This window comes from Oncorhynchus kisutch, unplaced genomic scaffold (genome assembly GCF_002021735.2).
Source record: "Oncorhynchus kisutch isolate 150728-3 unplaced genomic scaffold, Okis_V2 scaffold601, whole genome shotgun sequence".
Classification (NCBI taxonomy): Eukaryota; Metazoa; Chordata; class Actinopteri; order Salmoniformes; family Salmonidae; genus Oncorhynchus; species Oncorhynchus kisutch.
Window position 1 is genome coordinate 336,797 of NW_022262546.1, and position 10,151 is coordinate 346,947.

General features: G+C 41.5%; 1 pseudogene; it reads right to left on the bottom strand.

Moving 5' to 3' along the window:
- Window positions 1–4,486: 4,486 nt before the first annotated feature.
- The window catches only part of LOC109887444 (tripeptidyl-peptidase 2-like), a 35,555-nt pseudogene continuing 29,890 nt past the window's right edge, over window positions 4,487–10,151 (bottom strand).

A 10,151-nucleotide genomic window follows, 5' to 3' on the forward strand; every position in this document is an offset into this window, starting at 1 on the left:
CCATGTTTATGTATAGGTATTCACCATGTTTATGTATAGGTATTCTCCATGTTTATGTATAGGTATTCTCCATGTTTATGCATAGGTATTCTCCATGTTTATGTATAGGTATTCACCATGTTCATGTATATTCCCCATGTTTATGTATAGGTATTCACCATGTTTATGTATATTCACCATGTTTATGTATATTCACCATGTTTATGTATAGGTATTCACCATGTTCATGTATAGCTATTCACCATGTTTATGTATAGGTATTCACCATGTTCATGTATAGGTATTCACCATGTTTATGTATCGGTATTCACCATGTTTATGTATAGGTATTCACCATGTTTATGTATAGGTATTCACCATGTTTATGTATATTCACCATGTTTATGTATAGGTATTCACCATGTTTATGCATAGGTATTCTCCATGTTTATGTATAGGTATTCACCATGTTTATGTATATTCACCATGTTTATGTATAGGTATTCACCATGTTTATGTATAGGTATTCGCCATGTTTATGTATAGGTATTCACCATGTTTATGTATAGGTATTCACCATGTTTATGTATAGGTATTCACCATGTTTATGTATAGGTATTCACCATGTTTATGTATAGGTATTCACCATGTTTATGTATAGGTATTCACCATGTTTATGTATAGGTATTCACCATGTTTATGTATAGGTATTCACCATGTTTATGTATAGGTATTCACCATGTTTATGTATAGGTATTCACCATGTTTATGTATAGGTATTCACCATGTTTATGTATAGGTATTCACCATGTTTATGTATAGGTATTCACCATGTTCATGTATAGGTATTCACCATGTTTATGTATAGGTATTCACCATGTTTATGTATCGGTATTCCCCATGTATCCTGCTCCATAAGGCATTATAGAATGTGTTAGATAACACATTCCATTGCGTATGCATCGGTATCCATTTCTAACAGCAAGCTACTGTAAAAAACTCACTAGAAATACCTGCTGTGACGAGAAAATACACCGAGCATAACTTGGTGCAACAACTCTCTGTCAAACCTCTGTTTACAAACTGTGATTACTTACTTGTAAACAGACACTGAGTAATAGTGTGTGTGTGTGTGTGTGTGTGTGTATGTATATATCTCCACAGCACTGACTCAAAACTGCTATTACACATGCTGCTTGTAAACAGAGATTGGGTAATGGATAGATGTGTGTGTCAGATGGTCTCCTCTCTAAATATATCGTTGTGTTGGTATGATGGGATGAGTGTCCAGCAAGATAAACAGCTTTAACATCTGTAGAAGGAGTAGAGATAACAGTTATAATGTCTGTAGAAGGGGTAGAGATAACAGTTATAATGTCTGTAGAAGGAGTAGAGATAACAGTTATAATGTCTGTAGAAGGAGTAGAGATAACAGTTATAATGTCTGTAGAAGGGGTAGAGATAACAGTTATAATGTCTGTAGAAGGAGTAGAGATAACAGTTATAATGTCTGTAGAAGGGGTAGAGATAACAGTTATAATGTCTGTAGAAGGAGTAGAGATAACAGTTATAATGTCTGTAGAAGGGGTAGAGATAACAGTTATAATGTCTGTAGAAGGGGTAGAGATAACAGTTATAATGTCTGTAGAAGGAGTAGAGATAACAGTTATAATGTCTGTAGAAGGAGTAGAGATAACAGTTATAATGTCTGTAGAAGGGGTAGAGATAACAGTTATAATGTCTGTAGAAGGGGTAGAGATAACAGTTATGTCTGTAGAAGGTGTAGAGATAACAGTTATAATGTCTGTAGAAGGAGTAGAGATAACAGTTATAATGTCTGTAGAAGGGGTAGAGATAACAGTTATAATGTCTGTAGAAGGGGTAGAGATAACAGTTATAATGTCTGTAGAAGGGGTAGAGATAACAGTTATAATGTCTGTAGAAGGGGTAGAGATAACAGTTATAATGTCTGTAGAAGGAGTAGAGATAACAGTTATAATGTCTGTAGAAGGGGTAGAGATAACAGTTATAATGTCTGTAGAAGGAGTAGAGATAACAGTTATAATGTCTGTAGAAGGAGTAGAGATAACAGTTATAATGTCTGTAGAAGGAGTAGAGATAACAGTTATAATGTCTGTAGAAGGAGTAGAAATAACAGTTATAATGTCTGTAGAAGGAGTAGAGATAACAGTTATAATGTCTGTAGAAGGAGTAGAGATAACAGTTATAATGTCTGTAGAAGGAGTAGAGATAACAGTTGTAATGTCTGTAGAAGGAGTAGAGATAACAGTTATAATGTCTGTAGAAGGAGTAGAGATAACAGTTATAATGTCTGTAGAAGGGGTAGAGATAACAGTTATAATGTCTGTAGAAGGAGTAGAGATAACAGTTATGTCTGTAGAAGGTGTAGAGATAACAGTTATAATGTCTGTAGAAGGGGTAGAGATAACAGTTATAATGTCTGTAGAAGGGGTAGAGATAACAGTTATAATGTCTGTAGAAGGGGTAGAGATAACAGTTATAATGTCTGTAGAAGGAGTAGAGATAAGTTGTAGTCTGTAGAATGAGTAGAGATAACCGTTGTAATGTCTGTAGAAGGAGTAGAGATAACCGTTATAATGTCTGTAGAAGGAGTAGAGATAACAGTTGTAATGTCTGTAGAAGGAGTAGAGATAACAGTTGTAATGTCTGTAGAAGGAGTAGAGATAACAGGATATCAGTTGTAATGTCTGTAGAAGGAGTAGAGATAACAGGATATCAGTTGTAATGTCTGTAGAAGGAGTAGAGATAACAGGATATCAGTTGTAATGTCTGTAGAAGGGGTAGAGATAACAGTTATAATGTCTGTAGAAGGGGTAGAGATAACAGGATAACAGTTATAATGGCTGTAGAAGGGGTAGAGATAACAGGATAACAGTTATAATGTCCGTAGAAGGGGTAGAGATAACAGGATATCAGTTTTAATGTCTGTAGAAGGGGTAGAAATAACAGGATATCAGTTTTAATGTCTCTAGAAGGGATAGAGATAACAGTTATGTCTGTAGAAGGAGTAGAGATAACAGGATATCAGTTTTAATGTCTGTAGAAGGGGTAGAGATAACAGTTATGTCTGTAGAAGGAGTAGAGATAACAGGATAACAGTTGTAATGTCTGTAGAAGGGGTAGAGATAACAGGATAACAGTTGTAATGTCTGTAGAATGGGTAGAGATAACAGGATAACAGTTTTAATGTCTGTAGAAGGGGTAGAGATAACAGGATAACAGTTGTAATGTCTGTAGAATGGGTAGAGATAACAGGATAACAGTTTTAATGTCTGTAGAAGGGGTAGAGATAACAGGATAACAGTTATGATGTCTGTAGAAGGGATAGAGATAACAGGATAACAGTTTTAATGTCTGTAGAAGGGGTAGAGATTACATAAGTTTGTCTGTAAAAGGTCTAGATAACAGGTTAACAGTTAACTAAAATACTAGAGAAGCCACTCATAATGTCTGTAATGTGGGAGAGGAGAGAGATGAGGGTATATTGACAAACGTGCACTGAAAGAGGCTGCACTGATTGTCTTTCCAAGCTATATTGGCCTTTTTATTTGGATATAATTGGGATGAGATGGTAGTCTAGACAAGAGTTTCTGACTGAGGCAGTGCATGATGGTAGAAGGGTGTGTATGGTAGTCTAGGGGTCTGCTAGGGGGTTTCATTACAGTAGTTGACTTGTCACAGGGGTGTGCGCTGCTTATTTAATGCCAAGCTAAACCAAGACGGCCCTCTTGAAGTTGAATTGATTTTGAAGTTGATTAGCTTACCACATAGCCATAAAAGGCACGCAGAGAAACGTTCCCAATGTGGGCAGTTGGCTATCCCAGTTGGCTAGACAGTTCCTTCAGAAAACAGACACATTTATCCTGCTCATTTTAAAAATGGCTAACAGTCCCTAATCACTACTAGCTTTCTTTAGCAATTCATATTTTACAGTCAACTCAGCATAACGATAGCAGTCGACAGGCAGAAAGAAACAGCCCGTCAAAATGTTACAACGCAACTATCTGAACGATTGTTAACTATTTCATGCCGGTAAGATTTTTACATGACATCCTGCACTAACTGTTCATATATTCACTACATTTCAAAATTAATTGGTTTCACTTCAAACTGATTCAACACAACTAGTTTAGTAACATTACTTACTTGAAGCTTCCGAAGTCCTTGTTCTCTCAATCGCGTTTCGGTACTGTTGCCTAGCGACGGTCCATCTCCCAAATATGTCCCACATACAACACAGAAACAAAAAAAGGCTCAAAATGGGTTCCACGATGTAAATGCTTCAGCTTCCTTTCCTTTAAAAACATGTACTTGGAAAATTTGGATTGATATTAAATATAAAAAATATATGCGCTTTGCTGTCTTTGTTCCAGTTTCTATGGTCAAATATAAATGGGTTATGGATATAGGAAGTCCTACGTTGTCGACTGGTGGATCAGATAACTACATAAGACACTCAATACAATTACTCTTCCAAATCTTTTTATTCATTTGTGACATAATTCCATTACAGTGATAACAAAACTGCGTGTTGGTACTTTCCACATGTCGTCCCGGAAGAATATGGTTATAAAATAATACTAAAAAGTACATTTCCTTTCAAATCTTAACATTCCGTAAAATATTGTCGTTTAATTGACTAAGTTTGTGAGTTGTGATATAAATACAAGACATCCCATTAATATTATCCTTAAGGTCTTTTGACACCAGCAGAGAGAACCGATAGGATGCCTCCCCAAACTGTTAACCTATTCCCTATAGAGTGCACTGCTTTCAAATCACAGCCGTATGAAACCCCCCGCAGGCCTCTAGTCACAAGAAGTGCACTATATAGGGAATAGGGTGGTGTTTGGGCCACAACCAGAGAGATATGAGGAGGTTGTTCTGATCGATCTGGAGTCAGGAGTTGGACGGCGCTGACGGTCCCGTGGTTGATTAAAGTTAAGGCCATTAGGAGAGACTGTCGTTGGCAACGAGAAGACAGAATGAGACAGATGAACCCTGAACTTCAGACCGTAACTAAAACCTCAAATGCTTAATTTACAGTACAGAGAAAGGGGGGAGGAAAGGAGGGAGGAAAGGAGGGAAGGAGGGAGGAAAGGAGGGGTGAAACAAAAGCGAGGACAGAATCACTGTGGAATCCTGACAATGAGGGAGGCTCTTTCCAGGGAGAGGACACACACACACACACGAAGGAATAATGGACTGACATTCAAGTAAAACTACAGGGTTCAATTTAACATAGACTCAAAATTATCAGCTTCCAAACACAAAACCTCCCCCTTTTGTTTTCTCTAAAAGACATGCACACACACACACACATTTAAAACTCCATCAGGGAGAATAATAACCTGTTATATTGCCTGTTTATAATGTGTAGTGTGTCAGTACCTTTCTACAGACCGGGTTCCTTCAGGAGGGTGAAACATTCAGAACAGGAATATCAGATAAAAATGAAACGATCCGTTCTGGGACTGCATCTTTCTATCTACAACTGAACAACAGTGGAGGTTTTTTTTAAAAACAAGAAGCTCTGAAAGTGTGTCTGGGTTGAAATCTTCTCTACGCGACCACATTGTTTCGAGGAATTCAAAAAAACGCTGACTGTTTTCAGATGTGTGTTTATGTTTGTGAGGTCAATCCATGACTGCTGTGTGTGTGTGTGTGTGTGTGTGTGTGTGTGTGTGTGTGTGTGTGTGTGTGTGTGTGTGTGTGTAACAGAGTGTCTAGAAGGGAGTGTAGTCGGCAGGGTACATGATGGGCAGCCAGTTCTCCGTAAAAGTGGCACAGTGCATCCAGCCCAAGGACCGCATTACCTGGAAACAAACAGGACGTGATGTCACCATACAGGAAGTAGATTGCCATCTGAATGTCTCTGAGCTTTAGGCTCTTTGTTCAAGTGTTACAGACAGATTAAACACTGCTAGTCTAAGACTAACAGGAAGTAGATGTAGTTGGACTGAGGCTGTAAAACATGACTAACAGGAAGTAGATGTATCGGGTAGTTGGACTGAGGCTGTAAAACATGACTAACAGGAAGTAGATGTAGTTGGACTGAGGCTGTAAAACATGACTAACAGGAAGTAGATGTAGTTGGACTGAGGCTGTAAAACATGACTAACAGGAAGTAGATGTTTCAGGTAGTTGGACTGGGGCTGTAAAACATGACTAACAGGAAGTAGATGTATCAGGTAGTTGGACTGAGGCTGTAAAACATGACTAACAGGAAGTAGATCTATCAGGTAGTTGGACTGAGGCTGTAAAACATGACTAACAGGAAGTAGATGTATCAGGTAGTTGGACTGAGGCTGTAAAACATGACTAACAGGAAGTAGATGTAGTTGGACTGGGGCTGTAAAACATGACTAACAGGAAGTAGATGTTTCAGGTAGTTGGACTGAGGCTGTAAAACATGACTAACAGGAAGTAGATGTATCAGGTAGTTGGACTGAGGATGTTTCTAACCTGAATGCAGTTCTTCATGTTCTCTCTACTGGGTTTATCTTCTACGATCTTGGAGGCAAACTTCAGGGCTCTGCCGTACATCTTATTGACTAGTGGCATGTTTGTAGGAGAACGTCAACACCTGGGAGGAAGGGGATCAAACCATCAAAAATTGGGAGAAAGATTGAGATGGATGATTCATATGTAAGTAAGTTACAAGTTGTGGCGTAAGCCGGGGATCGTCGAGGAAACAGCTGGCCACACCTCTTCTCCTCACCTTAGAGTCCGTTAGCTCCACCCACTTCTGCAGCTCCCAGAAGGTGTCTGTTAAGGCTTTGGCCCTGCCCTGTTGGGCGTCGTCAGAGCTGGTCACCTCTCCTCTTCAGCCCCTGTCTCTGCCCCGTCTCCGGCCCCCCCAGCCCCGTCCTGGGGTGGAGCAGGCAGCAGTACCAGGTCAGCCAGGGCACAGCCCTTCCTACACAGAGCATCCAACAGGGAACATTTCTGCTTCTCCATGTCACTGCAGGAAACACACAGAAACAGGAAGTTCTATTAGATATCAAATCACATTACAAATTCTCTGTCCAATAGAAATGAGGTAAAGGGGAGTGGTTTAATGGATTTAACAGACAGACAATCTGTTGTGACCTGACTGTCTAAGTGTGAGCCCTGAATGGAGCCCTATTGCCCATAGGTCCTGGTCTAAAGTAGTGCACTATATAGGGAATAGGATTCTGGTCTAAAGTAGTGCACTATATAGGGAATAGGGTTCTATAGGGCTCTGGTCTAAAGTAGTGCACTATATAGGGAATAGGGTTCTGGTCTAAAGTAGTGCACTATATAGGGAATAGGGTTCTATAGGGTCCTGGTCTAAAGTAGTGCACTATGTAGGGAATAGGGTTCTGGTCTAAAGTAGTGCACTATATAGGGAATAGGGTTCTATAGGGCCCTGGTCTAAAGTAGTGCACTATATATAGGGAATAGGGTTCTATAGGGCCCTGGTCTAAAGTAGTGCACTATATAGGGAATAGGGTTCTGGTCTAAAGTAGTGCACTATATAGGGAATAGGGTTCTATAGGGTCCTGGTCTAAAGTAGTGCACTATATATAGGGAATAGGGTTCTATAGGGTTCTGGTCTAAATAAGTGCACTATATAGGGAATAGGGTTCTATAGAGCTCTGGTCTAAAGTAGTGCACTATATATAGGGAATAGGGTTCTGGTCTAAAGTAGTGCACTATATAGGGAATAGGGTTCTATAGGGCCCTGGTCTATAGTAGTGCACTATATAGGGAATAGGGTTCTATAGGGCCTGGTCTAAAGTAGTGCACTATATAGGGAATAGGGTTCTGGTCTAAAGTAGTGCACTATATAGGGAATAGGGTTCTGGTCTAAAGTAGTGCACTATATATAGGGAATAGGGTTCTATAGGGCCCTGGTCTAAAGTAGTGCACTATATAGGGAATAGGGTTCTATAGGGCTCTGGTCTAAAGTAGTGCACTATATATAGGGAATAGGGTTCTATAGGGACCTGGTCTAAAGTAGTGCACTATACATAGGGAATAGGGTTCTATAAGGCCCTGGTCTAAAGTAGTGCACTATATATAGGGAATAGGGTTCTATAGGGCCCTGGTCTAAAGTAGTGCACTATATAGGGAATAGGGTTCTATAGGGCCCTGGTCTAAGTAGTGTAATATATATAGGGGAATAGGGTTCTATAGGGCCCTGGACTAAAGTAGTGTACTATATAGGGAATAGGGTGCCATTTGAGACCCAGACTAAGACTTAGTGGTGCACCTCTTGATTGTGGCAGCGTCAGGGCGAGGGTCGGTCTTTAAGGTGAGGTAGACTGCCAGGGCCGTCTGGTCGATCTGAGACAGAACCATGTCAGAGGCCGTTACGATGTCACCCAGGCGCTTCAGACGCTCCTACAGAGAGAGATCAGGGTTAGACGCGACCAATCAACAGCAAAGAGAGAGAGATCGGGGTTAGACGCGACTAATCAACAGCAGAGAGAGAGAGAGATCAGGGTTAGACGTGACCAACAGCAAAGAGAGAGAGAGAGATCAGGGTTAGACGCGACTAATCAACAGCAAAGAGAGAGAGAGAGCAGGGTTAGACGCGACCAATCAACAGCAGAGAGAGAGATCAGGGTTAGACGTGACCAACAGCAAAGAGAGAGATCAGGGTTAGACGGCGACTAATCAACAGCAGAGAGAGAGAGAGAGAGCAGGGTTAGACGCGACTAATCAACAGCAGAGAGAGAGAGAGAGAGCAGGGGTTAGACGCGACCAATCAACAGCAGAGAGAGATCAGGGTTAGACGCGACCAATCAACAGCAAAGAGAGAGAGATCGGGGTTAGACGCGACTAATCAACAGCAGAGAGAGAGAGAGATCAGGGTTAGACGTGACCAACAGCAAAGAGAGAGAGAGAGATCAGGGTTAGACGCGACTAATCAACAGCAAAGAGAGAGAGAGAGCAGGGTTAGACGCGACCAATCAACAGCAGAGAGAGAGATCAGGGTTAGACTGACCAACAGCAAAGAGAGAGATCAGGGTTAGACGTGACCAACAGCAAAGAGAGAGAGAGAGATCAGGGTTAGACGCGACTAATCAACAGCAGAGAGAGAGAGAGAGAGCAGGGTTAGACGCGACCAATCAACAGCAGAGAGAGATCAGGGTTAGACGCGACCAATCAACAGCAGAGAGAGATCAGGGTTAGACGAGACTAATCAACAGCAGAGAGAGAGGGAGATCAGGGTTAGACGCGACCCAATCAACAGCAGAGAGAGATCAGGGTTAGACGCGACAATCAACAGCAAGAGAGAGAGAGATCAGGGTTAGACACGACTAATCAACAGCAGAGAGAGAGAGATCAGGGTTAGACGTGACTAATCAACAGCAGAGAGAGGAGAGATCAGGCTAAGACGCGACCAATCAACAGCAAAGGAGAGAGAGAATCAGGGTTAGACGCGACCAATCAACAGCAGAGAGAGAAATCAGGGTTAGACACGACTAATCAACAGCAGAGAGAGATCAGGGTTAGACGAGACTAATCAACAGCAGAGAGAGAGGGAGATCAGGGTTAGACGCGACCAATCAAAGCAGAGAGAGAAATCAGGGTTAGACACGACTAATCAACAGCAGAGAGAGATCAGGGTTAGACGAGACTAATCAACAGCAGAGAGAGAGGGAGATCAGGGTTAGACACGGCTAATCAACAGCAGCGAGAGAGAGAGAGAGATCAGGGTTAGACACGACTAATCAACAGCAGAGAGAGAGAGATCAGGGTTAGACGCGACTAATCAACAGCAGAGAGAGAGTGAGAGAGAGATCAAGGTTAGACACAATAAATCAACAGCAGAGAGAGAGCGAGAGAGATCAAGGTTAGACACGATTAATCAACAGCAGATAGTGTGTGTACCTTCTCAGAGTCGAGCTGGTGCAGCCTCTGAACATGTAGTGGCAGGTAGGAAGAGAAGTTCTCCTTCAGGTCATCATACAGGATCTGGTGGTCTAACCTTGAGGTGGGGGGGAGAGAGAGAGAGTAAGGGAGGAAGAGAGCGGGAGAGATAGAGGAAGAGGGGAAGAGAGCGAGAGAGATAGAGAGAGAGAGAGCGAGAGAGAGAGAGAGCGAGATAGCGAGAGAGAGAGAGAGAGAGCGAAGAGAGAGAGAGAGAGAGGTAA